Source organism: Myotis myotis, unplaced genomic scaffold (genome assembly GCF_014108235.1).
Source record: "Myotis myotis isolate mMyoMyo1 unplaced genomic scaffold, mMyoMyo1.p scaffold_m19_p_10, whole genome shotgun sequence".
Lineage (NCBI taxonomy): Eukaryota > Metazoa > Chordata > Mammalia > Chiroptera > Vespertilionidae > Myotis > Myotis myotis.
Genome location: NW_023416314.1, coordinates 72,895,266 through 72,908,664, shown reverse-complemented (window position 1 = coordinate 72,908,664; position 13,399 = coordinate 72,895,266). Strand labels below are relative to the sequence as shown.

Sequence of the window (13,399 nt, the reverse complement as noted above, 5' to 3'; positions counted from 1 at the left end):
AATTATCTAGCCAAGGTTGCTAACCTGGAGTTAGCAACCTGAGTTTTTAAATTAAAATGTGAAAGATGAGTAGGAATTGGCCAAGTGAAGAGCAGGGAAAAACTGAGAGAAAACCATAAGCAAATCCTTTGGCTTGGAAAGAAGCTTGGCGTATAGGAAAATAAACAACCAGTGCTAAAAGAAGGTAAAATGAGTGACAGTGAACCGGATGCCAATGAGGCTGAAGAAGATTATACAGACATGCAGACAAGGTAGCAAAGACTCTTTTATTGAGATTGTGTAGTCTTTCTCTACAAACCTGTCAATGTCATATTAATCCATTGTGTCACCAAGATTTATCTGAACGTTCCTAGGAAAAGATGAACTCAGATCTCTGGTGAGCTGGTGGGAAGTGAGGTAATGGTATTGCTGTGTGTCTGTATGGGGTGCTGGTGGGGTACCTTCTGTCACCCTTCAGCTCAGAACTCAGCTCATAATTGATTGCTTTTCCACCTGTGTATGATATAGGCTGGCTGTTTATATCAGCAGTTAAGTGTACATAACAGCAACCTTAGCAGTCTTTGTTTTCTAGCCCTAAATGGAGACAGTAATTTGATCTAAAAAGTGCTATTAATTTTCATTAATCTCTGCTTTATTCTGAAGTCTTATAACCATCAGCCTCAAATGTGACTATTCTGAATGTTGTGGGTTTCTTCCCAACATTCATTCACTCCAGTTAAAGCTGAGAAAACTATAGTTCAGAGAAGAATATGACAAATCCAAGCAGATCCTGGACTTGAATGACCATCTTCTAGTACCTAGTGAGTAGATGTCTGTGATCATACAAGATTTTCTGTGCTAAATAGCATACGGAGACAAAATTCCAATCTCCATTAAAACAATAGGAATAAAAAAAGAGCAACATCTTTACTAGAAAATTTTATTTGGATAGTGATATACATCAATACAATAATTAATTTTTTGTTCTATAAACTCACAGGATGGAATACTACACAGCAGGAAAAATGAAAGTCAGATGTAAATGTACCAACAGGAATAGATGTTAACAGAAAAAAAGCAAGCTGTACAATGACCCTTTCAAGTTTCATTTAAGTAATATATAAAAGTAGACAAAATTTCTATATTTAGTTGTAGATACAAAAACACAAAGAAAAAGATAGGAGGGATGTGCAGGGATTTCAGAAGAGGGATGCCTCCAGAGAGAGAGGCATCATTATTTGTTAATTTTTGTAGGTGAGTAAAGAGCCAATGTTATATTTGTTTCTGAAACTTCCATTTGATGTATAATAACTTCTAATGTTTGAAAATGAAAGTGTGGCATGGGTCCCAAGGCAAGGAATGTGAATGAAGGTATTGTGTGTTAGAGGTTTGCAGTAGGGTTTATACCCTGCAGATGTGAGCACCTCGTGGCTTTACTTGGAATGAATGGACACAATTTGAAGAATATGGAACTTAGGGGCTCATGTGGCATCTGTCTTATTTAAGTGAGTGCCTGAGTTATGTTGTATTTTTTTCCCTAATATTGAGGCATGTGAAGACTGACTGGAATATCTGAGGGATTTGGATGTTGGATGGTTTTACTTATTCTTTCTCAATAACTCATATGCTTATCTGTATTTGGAACTGATTAATTATAATTTCTGTGAAAAAGGTATAAATTTCCAGATGGAGACTTTTGTCATGGTCGGTGGATCCATGCTCTCCTTTGTTTAGCAGGTCCAAGTAAAATCTTGGGTAATTCTGAGTTCTGAATGGAGAAGAGAGACAACAGTTGCCCTGGATAATTTTAATTTATGCTTCAAATTATATCAAGAACATAAAATCCCTCTACAGCCCCTACCCCTCCACCCCCAGGGACATGCCTCTGAATATCTCTCTGCCTTCTGCACCCACCATGCCCAGACTACTCTCATCTACAGCAAACAATAAATAGCTGTAGTTCAATAACACCAATGCTACATGGTGTTATTGCCAGTAGTTTCATCTTGATGACATTGACCCCATTTGGTGATAAATGGTTTTCTTATAGATTTTCAGGTACTTAAGATTTAAAGGGCTTTTTAGATCTAAAATTCTCAAGTACTGAATTATCAAAAAGCTTAAAACAAGATGTTCCTCCAGTTTCTAAGCCTGAAAAGAGACTGGCAAATAGTAAAGTTTACCTCAAACTTTTCTGAGAAGTAGGGCAGGTCTAGCCAGGCCTAAAGCAGTAATAAGTAACGTAACCTTCAGCTACTCATTGCATGACAGAGTTTATTCCACAAACTAGAGACATAGTGCATGAAATTTGTGCACAGGAGGGAGGAGGGGGTGTCCCTCAGCCAGGCCTGTACCCTCTCACAATCTGGGACCCCCCAGGTAGGGTTCCTTAGCCTGGTGGGCGATCAGGTCCTATTGGAACTTTCCTTCCCCTGGCTGCTGGCAGCTGGCCCCGCCCCCGCCACTGCCACTGCTTGCCATCTGTGTGGTTCTGCCCCCTCTTCCCCTCCACCAGTCACCTTCCTCTGCTGGTGACAGGCATGGGGTGTGATTGCTTGGCTGGCCTCGGCCTCCCTCTGTGGGGCGATCGATCACGGGGCCCCCAGATTAATCACCCTGTAGAGGGAGGCCCTGCCCACCCATCACAGCGCTGCCAGCTGGGTGGCCTGGACCTCCCTCTTTGGGGAAATTGATCACAGAGCTCCCCCCATCTTGATCACCCCACAAAGGGTGTTCTGGATGATTCTGGGCCCTGACCAATTGCATCTCACCTGCCTTGGCTGGCCTGGCGCTAGTGCATGTCATAGCATGGTGGTCCAGAAGGTCATCCGGATGGCTGTTCTGCTGTTCAGTCATTCGGTCAATTTGCATATTATGCTTTTATTATTATAGATGAGTCCAAGATGATAGTTAACAGCCATGACATGCAATTAAAATATATTCTTATTTTTAAGATGGGAGCCTACCCTGAAATAATGGGCCCTATGAAGGCAGAGGAAAAAGAGTCACAAAAGATAGCAGAGAATTTGATAATTGTGCCATCCAATTTTTCACACATTTGTATCTCATATGTGGTTCTTAACTCTTGTCTCCTGCAAGATATTTATGTCCAGATTAGCATCTAGACTTATACAAATCTTTATAAGAGGATTCTTCCTAAGACCAAGTCTTTTGGGTTGTTGGTACATAGCAGGGAATCAATTAAAGGATTGGTAGTATAAATGAAAACATTTGTCATTATGGTGCTCTGGAGGGTGAGCAGCCACAGAATGGCTAAGAGGATTTGAGCCTGATTCTCTTGACACAATTTATCCACAAATGAATCTGTGCAGGAAGAGAAGGGCTTCACTTTAGGGAGCTTTCATTGGAGGGCATCATATGACATCCAAAGAGGGAGGACTATAGATTATGATTTTGGTGTTATCTAACAAGGTGATTGCTCAAGGTGTGAGAGTGAACAAGGTCTGCAAGGGAGTGAGAGTTGGGAGAAAGGCAATATTGTTGCTGATGGAAATCACGTTCTTTCCCAGGATTGTGAGGAAAGCATTCCAAGGACCCATGCATGGGAGACTGTGGTGTGGCAAGATTCATTTGGGTGCTTGATGCAAAATAAAAAGAGTGCCCCTCCTGGGTTCCCAATGTTCCATTGCACTCTGTCCCTCCATGGAAAAAGTCCAATCTTGTCTTCAGCAAGGCCAACAGAAAGGCCAGTGTCCAGAGTTTTGCTTCATATTAAAGCTTAGTCCTTTGGAGCTGGCATGACCTGCTGCAGGCCCCAGTTGGCTCCTGGACCGACATGGTCATATGTTCTTGAATGAGAGAGAACTTTTTTGTTAAGATGGGTTTGTATTATCTTGGGCTTGGAAAGAACCAGGAGCTTTTCAAAACAACTAATCGACTTCCCAAGCTTTCATGGGCTTCTGATAGCTCCACCCCCTGAACAGTGAGCCCTATCCCAGGTTAGACGGACAGGCCTCTAGGATCAAGCACCTCCCCCTTTGCCATTTTGACTTCTATTGCACATGTGCTCACCTCCTGACAATTTGGTATTGGAGGGGGAAGGGATGGGGAGGGGTGTTAATCCTTGGAGGGGCAATGCTGTGATTCCCCTGGAGTGTATGAAGTGGTAAAGCAAACAGGCTCATGCTCCCCAGCCCCTTAGACTCAACAATATCTGATTCTCTTTGCCTTTTTCCTTATATTAATAGTTAGCTTACTATGGTAAATTTGTGACAAAGCATATGGGTTTTGGAGTCAGATTCATTGCATGGCTTTGAGCATATTTTCTAACCTCTCTTATCCTTTTTTCTTCTCTAGTAAATGGAGATAATAGGACAGTAATGATCAAATGAAATAATATATCAGTAATGTGTCTACAATCATTTATCAGAGATCCTGGTTCTTTGTAAGTGAAGAATAAATGTTATAGATTATAAGATAAATGAAAATAGATATTAAATGCCTACTATGCCCTGGGAGCATGGGATAAATCAGTAAACTGTCATTGTTGCTGTACATATGAATTTAGAGGAGTCAAATTTTGGCAAATTCTTGGAAAGGGGGCCGTTTGAGAGAATTTTTCTATATGTCCCTCTAGCACAGAGGTCTCAACCTGTGGGTCGCGACCCCTTTGGCGGTCGAACAACCCTTTCACAGGGGTCGCCTAAGACCATCCTGCATATCAGATATTTACATTACGATTCATAACAGTAGCAACATTACAGTTATGAAGTAGCAATGAAAATAATTTTATGGTTGGGTCACAACATGAGGAACTGTATTTAAAGGGCCAGAAGGTTGAGAACCACTGCTCTAGCAGATGCTGTGCTGCCCTGTACATCCTCTTGGTTTTCACCTCCCTCAGTTGTGAAGGAGTTTAGCTCTGTGACCACCCATGAGTCTCTGTGCCTAAAAACTGTCTTCTTCCTTCATTCCTTTCCCTTCCTTCCTTCCTCCCTCCCTCCCTCCCTCCCTCCCTCCCTCCCTCCCTTCCTTCCTTCCTTCCTTCCTTCCTTCCTTCCTTCCTTCCTTCCTTCCTTATTTCCTTCCTTACTCCCTCCCCTTTCTTCTTTCCTTCCTTTCCCTCCTCTCTCTCTCTCTCTCTCTCTCTCTCTCTCTCTCTCTCTCTCTCCCTCTCTCTCTCCTTCCTTCCTTCCTTCCTTCCTCCTCCCTCCCTCCCTCCCTCCCTCCCTCCCTCCCTCCCTCCCTCCTCCCTTCCTTCCTTCCTTCCTTCCTTCCTTCCTTCCTTCCTTCCTTCCTTCCTTCCTTCCTCTTTTCTTTCTTTCTTTCTTTCTTTCTTTCTTTCTTTCTTTCTTTCTTTCTTTCTTTCTTTCTCTCTCTCTCTCTCTCTCTCTCTCTCTCTTTTCTTTTTCTTTTCTTTTCTTTTCTTTTCTTTTCTTTTCTTTTCTTTTCTTTTCTTTTCTTTTCTTTTCTTTTCTTTTCTTTTCTTTTCTTTTCTTTTTCTTTTTGCCTGCCTTCCTGCCTTCCTTTTCTGGCCAAGGGGAATACCACAGGCTACCATAGACGGCAAGCCATAGAATGCCAAACAGTTAATGCACAAGTAAGCATCCTTTAGCCTATGACAGGTGGGGTGTAGAAGGATAAACATCCCAGCGTCCTTGCCTCTCCTTTGGGATAATTGTAAAGTGTGTTCTATTTTTTCTACTAGATTGCCATAGTGGGATTGAGCACCATTTATCCAGAGCATGATCGTTTGATAACATGGTCATTAGCGGCCTCATTCCGTGTTTTCCTTCTCCCCTTCCCTATGTTTCCAGGTTTCACCTCCAAAATTTCTGTTGACACCTAAATCCTTATCTCAGGGTCTGCTTCTTAGGGATCCTAAACAAGAAAACCACAGACAAGGTCAAAACAACCACAGACAAGGTCAGTGGGCGTGGTATTCATTGCACACCCTGAACTAATCACTTCATTTGATTTCAATTATTATTCATAAAAATCATGAAACCTAGTAGTTGTACCCCATTTTGTAGATTATACAATGTAGGGTAAGGTAATAAGTAACTTGCTACAGTTACTGTTACTCATCAGTGGTGATTGTTGGAATCCCATTTAAACTCCAGTTACCATGTTCTTCCCACTGCATTAAGTTGATTGACATTGAAGTTTGAAGGCAAGCATCCCCTGAAGATTCAATTAAATAAGCAAATAATAATCTGACTGTGTTAGTCTTAGTAGGCTTTTGCCTAATATTCTGTGTTTGTATTTGGCTTGGCTGAAATGAGGTATTATATGCTTTTTAAAATAATCTTCCTGTAAGGTATCATTTTTGCAGCCAAATCAGCAGCAAATGACGTGTGTGTGTGTGTGTGTGTGTGTGTGTGTGTGTGTGGGTGTGTCTATAGATGTAGATATGTAGATAAAGATATTATAGGGGAGGAAAAGTATTTTTTTTCTCTCTTTTTCTGAGTCCTTAGCTGAATCCCCAGTAATAAAAGAGAGATAAACAAGGGAAAAGCAAATAGAAGTTGATTAACATATATGCCTCATACATAATGGGAAAAATGAGCAACTCACCAAGGTGCTTAGCATGTGGACTGAAATAGCATCTTAATGAGGAAAGGGAGGGGGATGTCAGTCTCTTTGGGGAAAAGCAATGGCTTTTAGGAAAGATGAATTGAGCCTGAGAATAGGTGGGAGGCATGATAGCTTGTGACAGAGCTTGCCTGGGTGTGGTGTGGGCTTCTAGTCCCCTTTCCTGTGACAAGAATCAATGCTCCCTGGTTGATGAAAGTAGCAGGAAGGAGAATTATGATAACTGAGTACCTGTTGAAGGCCCAATCTTTACACAGATCAGGGGAGTTCAGAGGAAGCCTCTCCCTGCATTTGCTGTTTTCCAAGTGCCTACAGCTCAAAATAATCAATATATCAAGGTGGCATATTTTGGGGGTGTATTCAGCTGCTTTGATATCAGCACCTATCTCTATCTATTTATGTATCTATCATCTATCTACCTACCTACCTATTTGTCTATCTATCTATCTATCTATCTATCTATCTATCTATCTATCTATCTATATAGAGCTGCCACTTTTTGGAAGGAAGTTTTAAACATAGCTATTCTCTGGCCTTATTTTCTTGTTAGCTAAAAGGCCCTTATAATTGCCGCTGCAAGCTTGTATCCAGTTAATTTAAATCTCATTTAAGCCCATTATGGTTTTCTCCAGATAGCTCTGCGATGATGTTATGGGGGATTGTTTTCTCCCCGAAACCTCTGCAATATCGTCCCACCAGCGTGCTCTTTCTGAGGAGTCTCAGCTTGGGTTTGTACCCCATGGAGTGTGAGCCACCCTTCACATGAGGGGTCTGAGACAGAATGTCGCTGCCGCCTTCTAATGATATCATCTGAATTGCAAAGCACTGGCTTATGGCTTATGGCCCCATTTATAACTCCAGTTTTAGAAACCGCTTCTATGGCTAAGAAAGACTTTTTTAAAGAATGCGATAAAAGGGACAACTCTGTTAACAAAAAACTGGAAAATCTGCTTTAGGCAACTTGGAGATGTGATACTCGCATGAACTTGACATTTTGACAGTGGTGTCCTCCTGCCAGTCAGTGAATACGAAACTCTATGATGAGACTCAAGTTGCTGAATAGACAGATCTAACATGGGGTAGAGAGAATTATGGGGTCTTGTGAGTGAAACCGATCTAAATTCAAAGACTATCTGTAATAACTGGCACTCTGGCACTGGCGGAGGCTCAAGTATGTTTGCTGAATTCCTGTTTTCTAATCTCAGCTTTGCAAGCCTCAGTTTCTGCATCTTCATGTTGGAGATAATATCAACTTCACTTGGTTGATGTGAGCACTAAACACACCCACATCTGAAAATATGAGAGCAGCACCTGGCATTAAATAATTAGACAATGGACACATAATGATCTATACTAGTCATTCCATTTGGGCATCTCATTAGAACTGATTTGTGTATCCACTCTTCTTTAACCCATGCATAGGTTTATCAGCAACTCATTCTTTATGTTTATTGCTCCAACCGCATGCTATTCTTATTGATATCTTTATACTTTTGCTTGTGATGTGTCTCCATCAAAATGTCTCCTCCCCCACCCCCATTCCTTTTTTGGCCACTTAGACCTGACTCATCACTCCAGAACAATTTCAAATCTCACTTTGTTCATGAAGCCTTCCCCATGTTCTCTTTCTCTGATCTGTTTTACTTATAATGCACACAGTTTAATTAAATATATTATTATATTTTATCTGATTTATCATTCTATGTCTATTTCTTGTATGTAAACCTCTCCCCTCAGAGAGATAACAGACTGTTTGGGGAAAGTGACCATCTCTTAACATTTTTCTTCCTCTAGAGTGACTTTCAAAGATATGTAATATTTGTTCAAACATTATATTACTTAATTCATATGTACATAATCTAATTGGCATACTGCTTCTGGTCTCTTTTCAGTCTAACAGGGTATCATTGCAAGGCTCTTCCAATCATGACTCTTGTCATTGTCATCCTTCCTATTCACAAACTTTGGATGATTCCCAACTACATTCAGAATAAACATCAAACTGAGGCCAGAGCCTTAAAATATCCCACAACCTTGACCTTATCTATCTCTCTATCTTTTTGGTTTTCCTAGGCAATGGGCTTTCTCATGCCCAACTAATACAATGTATTTTCTTATATGACTTTGCTTAGATGCCAACCACCTACACACAATTTCTTCTCCTCATTTTCCAATGATCTAATTCCTATCTTTTTTACTATGAAGTCTTGCCATAGTGCCACTGCCCATGTGCCATTTTGTAATGTCTATAAGAATGTCTTTTTAACTCATTGGACACTTAGGATCATTACCACTATCATTTTGATTATCATGGTAATATTCATTGAGTACTAATTTGTGCAAGGAACTATTGCACACTTTGAGCTGTCTCCTTTCATTGTATTTTCTGTCCTGTATCTATCTTGCATTTAAACTTGACTTTAGGCTTCCTGAAATAATGGGTCATATTTTACATTCTCAGAATTAAAGTGTTGGGCGTGTCTTAGGTTTTTAATTGTGTGTCAGTGTTGTCATTAGTGATCATATATTCATATTTATTTAATGGATGTTTGTGAATTGAAAACATTTATGGACCCTCCCCACCTCCACACAATAAGCTCATTCATGTATAGTGAGTTTATAAAATACCTTAAAGAAAATCAATTTATGTTCATTGAAATTCTTGTCATCATTTGAGTTCTCTTTTTGTGTTTTGTCCTGAAGTGAGACCTAAATTTTATCTGTCAGTTTCTCCGGTTCCTGCATCATTCCACAAGATTAGAAGTAGCTTCATATATCAACCATTTGATTAAAAAGATAGTAGTGACCTTGATCAGTATAAAAAGAAATGAGCTATATATTAAAGGCTGTAAACACATCATCTGTGGCCTAGAGGAATGGAAGACAGAGTGAATGGGAAAAATATCTTTGTTGTTCTTTAAGTTTTATAGTGACTCAGGATAAACCCAAACTGGTAAAATCACCAACCTTGCAAACACAGGGCTGAAACCTAAAATATTAGCAAGACAAATGAACGTGGTATAACTTACATATTATTAAAAAGGTAATATCAATTTGTGTGTGTGTGCGTGTGTGTGTGTGTGCGTGTGTGTGTGTGTGTGTGTATATATATATATATATATATATATATATATATGAATTACATAAATTTTAATAAAAGAAACTTAGGTCTCTTTCTCTTTTCCTAAAAGTGATTCAAAACAAATTCTCCAAACTTAATGTGGCCGCAAGCTGTGTAATTATTTTCAAATCACATATACAGCCTAGTTGGTCTCTGTTTTAAATTCAAATAAAAGTCCAAGCAAAAAGCTTTAAAAGATATTCCTTCCAGCAGTGGGCCATTTTTATGGTCACTGCCCTTCTGGAAAATAAAAATAAATGCAAGATTGAGTTATTGGAATCTGTGGAAAGAAAGCTGTTTAGACAGACTCAGGCCCTAAGAGTTGGTGTCAAGATTATTTTAAAGTGGCAATATTTGAGCTACAGAAGATCAGAAAAAAATCTTATCTGCCTAAGTTGAGATTCTAGAAAATACAACTGCTATGAATTCCCACACAAGGACATTTCTTGCATATTCAGCTGCCTTGAAAACAGACTGCTCATTCTCATTAGTACCTAAAAACAAACAAAGAAACAAAAAACAAACAAACACACACACACACACACACACACACACACACACACACAGACAACAAACCCCAGTAGAATTGCTGTAGTCAGTTAGTCAGACATGAGCAGAGCAGGAGGATGCGCCCCGAGCTGCCCTTTCCTCCCATAGCACATCCATGGTCTTAATGTTTGGATCACTTGACCTTTCTTCCCTAGAAATAGCATCTAGGCCTCAGTTGTATTTCAGCTCCCGGCCCAGATAAGCAACACAACCAGCCATGGTTGACCTCAGGACCAGCTTCAGGGGCCCCCTGCCCTGGTGCCGGCGAATTAATCAGTGGAGACCTAGACCCTGAAAAGACACACCTGAAAAACTGCTGAATATTTTATTAAGATCTTTCCCTGCAACCACCCCTAAAACCTCTGCCCTTAAAATCCTTAGGATGGAGGACGCGGTATGCTCTCCCTCTGGGAGCACGCCTGTGCTTTTCCCTTTCCCTCTTCTCTCCCCTCCCCAGGCACTTCACCATTCGCTTCCTCACTCCCAAGCTCCAAGGGCCCTTTCTTGACCCCTAGGACTTGTTTGCTAAGCCCATTTCTCCTAGGAATTACTTTCTCTCCCTCTGTAATTTACCCAAAAAATGTTCTCTTACAGTTTGGGTCTGAACTTTGAATTCTTCCCTAGCCAGGACCCAAGTACCCAGGTTGCTGAACCCAGGTTTGGTCTGACCCCCCTCGTCAGACAAATGGTGTCATCCCACCATCTACAACAGAATCTTCCACACTCTCCTTTTGGAGGCCCCCAGACCCTCTTATGTTAAGTTGACATGTATACCTACACCTTTACCGAGGGCTCCTTCACAACATACTCCTGTGAAGCACCTCCCCTGGGCACGTGTACATAAACCTCCTTTTTCCTCCTGTTAATCTGTCTGTTGTCATTAATTTGTAGACCCCCCAACTCCTGGACTGAAGGTGAAAGAGGAAAAAGGAAGAAGTTTTTCCTCCCAACAGAGTTGTCCTCATACACTCTGGCTTTGTTAGTGCAACAGCGGGAAGCTGCAATCAAGTGCAGTTCTCCCTGCAATAAATTATCTTCACTGTGTCGGTAAGGATATCTGCAATCTTATTTCCAGTATGAATTATGGGTCACCAGAGTTGAAAGATACCATCCCTCTCCTTGTGTGAAGGAAGTGAGACCTTGACACGTTTATGTGATTGACTTAATGACGCCTGGCGCGATTAGAAGATTAGAATGTACACTGAGTTCTTCTAAATCTGAGGCCATCATAACTAAGGTTTCAGTCTAGCTAATAAGCAAGCCAGACTTGGATTGGGGAAGGGGACATAGAGATGTGCTGGGAACAGGCGGCTCCCTCAATAGAGCACTGTTTCCACTTTAACAAGGAAAATGTTGACTAAGACTTCCCACCTGCATAGTCTAGGACTTCCCACCCCATTGATGATAAAGTTTTGAAACCTAAAGGAATACATGCCCTTCATTAATAGAAACAGTACTGTGTTACTGACTTTCAGACCTCAGGATACCTGGTGTGGTCACAGCACACAGGCTAATTTGAGAAAAAGGAGGTGCAGTGGGGAAAAAAATTACACCCAATTTAAATGGAAAGCTGTACCGATTTTTAAAACATCTTGCATGCATTATTTATAATGGCTTCTGGGGAGAATTTTTATTCACATATTTCTTCCCACTTTATTAGAGCAACACATTTTAAATAATCCCATGAAACTAATCTAGCCAGCTTTCCTGTGATAGAATGCTTGTCATTCATCACGCTACCTGTGTTTATGATGTTTATCGGCATGATAAGCCATGTAAGAGTAATTACCATATCAATTTTATATATCCAGTCCCAGTTTTTACTTGATGCTGTCTTAATAAATTCTGGTACTTACAGTCACATCAAAAGAGACAACTGAAATGTACTTCTGCACTAAGTAAAACTAATGGCCCTTAATGTGTCTCAGAGATCCTTTGCCCATCTCTTTCCCTCCAGTAATGTGTTAGAATTTTATTGTAAGTTCTTCCATTTGTTTCCTCACTAAAACACTTTATTTAAACTTCCCTAAGACAAAGCTGGCATAATTGAGAGGAGGAATAGACTAAATGCTAAGTAGAATTAGGATGTGAATTTTCTGGAGTCAGCTATATAGAAACCTATGTGTGAACAGATTGGCTACAAAATATACCAAGCAACCCATCAACATTCCTTGTCATGCAATTGCTTCTTCATGGTTCCTCAATCGATGGATTTTGGCTTCTTAAAAACTGAGTCAGCCCAGGGGTTTAGTTTGACAATGATATCACCCCAACCATTGAGTATCAATACCAGTGGACCAAATGTTTTTCTATTTTTTTCTCCTTTGGGTTTTATAAATGAAAATAATATTGCTCTTCATTTGAACTAATTTGCTTTATGAAAGAAACCAATTGGTCTCTCATAAGCTCTTTCCTTACTACCAAAGCAAAAGGATAGCAAGAAATTAGTGCTAACATTTAAAAGAAAATGTTAAGTCTAGGTGACTACAATCATTTTGTTCTTATTTTTTTATTGCAAAAATTGTAACCAACAAATAGGGGAGGTATTTTACCTCTTCTCCTTTTCCCTCAGACATACAAAGTACTCTAGGATACTAAGGAACAAGATGATCAACTTTTATCAAAAATTTTATCAAAAATTATTTTATCAAATAATTTTGTTTTGGGTAATCCTCACCCAAGAATATTTTTCCATTGATTTTTAGGGAGAGTGAAAGAGAGACAAAAAGACAGAGAGAAACATCGAGTGAGAGAAATACATCGATTGGTTGCTCCTGCACAAGCCCCAACCAGGGCCCGGGCTGAGGAAGAGCCTGTAACCAAGGTACGTGCCCTTGACCAGAATCTATCCCGGGACCCTTTGGTCTTCAGGCTGATGCAGACCAAACTGAGCCAAACTGGCTAGATCCATAATAAACTTTTATAATCTGCAATCAGCAACTCCACAGCAATAGAAAATCCTAGAAAGGACATTGAATAGATTTCAAATGAGGGTGTTTGTAATTAAGCAGTTTTCTGTATGCCTTTTTGTTGGTATCATTTTAAGCAATAAATGGTTGCTGCTATATTTTACCAATGTGAGGATGGGCAGAGGAAGAGTTCGCTGGACGGTTCAGAAAGTGTTGCCTGTCAGGGAAGGTCCTCACTGTTAGGCAACGGGACCAATAAGCCGCTAAAGTTGCACTTTTATGTCCC

At 40.3% G+C, this 13,399-nt stretch overlaps 1 long non-coding RNA gene across 3 annotated transcripts in view; it reads left to right on the top strand.

Moving 5' to 3' along the window:
• The window catches only part of LOC118664017, a 45,247-nt gene extending 32,290 nt beyond the window's left edge, over positions 1–12,957 (top strand). For all 3 annotated transcript variants that reach the window (XR_004970252.1, XR_004970250.1, XR_004970251.1), the window contains 4 exons: positions 4,297–4,384; positions 5,757–5,865; positions 11,096–11,251; positions 12,910–12,957. This is a non-coding gene — a long non-coding RNA (uncharacterized LOC118664017). The remainder of the gene's footprint in view (positions 1–4,296; positions 4,385–5,756; positions 5,866–11,095; positions 11,252–12,909) is intronic.
• The last annotated feature ends 442 nt before the right edge of the window (positions 12,958–13,399 follow it).